General features: G+C 41.9%; 1 pseudogene; it reads left to right on the forward strand.

The window, feature by feature from the left end:
* Positions 1 to 205: 205 nt before the first annotated feature.
* LOC120882564 lies at positions 206 to 928 on the forward strand (annotated as a pseudogene).
* The last annotated feature ends 484 nt before the right edge of the window (positions 929 to 1,412 follow it).

The raw sequence follows: 1,412 nt of genomic DNA on the forward strand, positions 1-1,412 counted from the left end.
CTGTATGATCTCCGGCCTCAGGCTGTATCCAAGCTTGGGCCAAAGAGCGGCAGGAGAAAACCAGGCTGTGGGTGGGGCTGGTAAGGGCCTCTGGGGGTTGAGGCAGAGGACCCAGGGCTGCAGATGAGTTTCTCCAGTCTCCGGGGGCCATGGAGAGCGCAGTGTACACGTGACTCTGCAGAGGGCCACTCCTCACCGAGTGGGGCAGTGGTGAAGAGTCTGCAGGTTCCCTGTGACAATCTGGAGCATAAAGGATGACAACAGCAGCTCAGCCAGCTTTTGAATCTGCAAGAAGAGGTGGGAGCAGAAAAGGTGAAGATGATTTGAACTAAGGCTCAAAGCAATATTCAAGCAGAGACCTACCCTCTCATACAAAGATAAAATATAGACAGACCACTCAGGATGCCCCTGAAGATGTGCAGATCTGTGATTTCAGGAGAGAGCTGGAAGACAGAGAGAGCTGCTGCTGCAAAATAAAAATAGAGATTGGCCAGCCTGAGAACACACAGCCTCCTCTTCAGTGTCAAAGAAGCTCCATTGGACCAGATTCCTGCGGCCAAGCTTGACGTAGACCACCCTCTAACAGAGGAGGAAGATGAAGATTTTGAAGAGCAGAGTGACACTGTAGCTCTTCTTGCAGAGCTGGAAAAAATTAAAACAGCAAGAACTGAAGAGCAGGCCAGGAAGGAACAAGAACAAAAGCTGAAGAAGAAAAGAGTCCTACAGAAAACATTCTGAGTGGGAACCCTGTCCTTAATCTCACTGGCCCATCCCAGCCTCAGGCCAGCTTAAAAGTTAAAAGAAGGTGGGATGATGATGTTGTCTTCAAGAACTGTGCAAAAGGTATAGATGATCAGAAGAAAGACAAAGGTTTATGAATGATATGCTGTGATCTGAATTTCATAAAAGTTCATGGAGATATAAATAGTGCAGTTTTATGTGCTTAATTGAAGTCTGAAATGTAAACAATCTGACTTTTTTTTTTCTTCTCCCCCATTTAAATTATGTATAGGCTTCCCTAATTTTTAGTTTCAAAATATCTTTTCCTTTATTGACTCCTGGTTAAGGACTTAGGAATTGGTTTAACCCAGTTTCCATCTCAATATTTCTAATCATGTGTTTTCTCTTAAATATGGGAAAAGACTGCTTATTTTAATAATTTAAATAGTCAAATCTGTGTCCCCAACTTTTTTGTTGAAAAGTATGTGGCTAATAAAACATTGCCTATTTTTTAAAAAATGAGGAATACCCAGCTTGCTTAGAACTTAAAAAAATTTTGCTCTGAGGTAATAAAGAAACAAAGGGGTAAAAACAAGACTTGACTCTCATTCCCATCACTAACAAGCTATACAATTTTGTCAAGTTACATAACTTCATTGAACCTCCATCTTTATATTGAAAATGAAAGGAGA

Source organism: Oryx dammah, unplaced genomic scaffold, assembly GCF_014754425.2.
Source record: "Oryx dammah isolate SB20612 unplaced genomic scaffold, SCBI_Odam_1.1 HiC_scaffold_2, whole genome shotgun sequence".
In the NCBI taxonomy this organism is placed as follows: Eukaryota; Metazoa; Chordata; class Mammalia; order Artiodactyla; family Bovidae; genus Oryx; species Oryx dammah.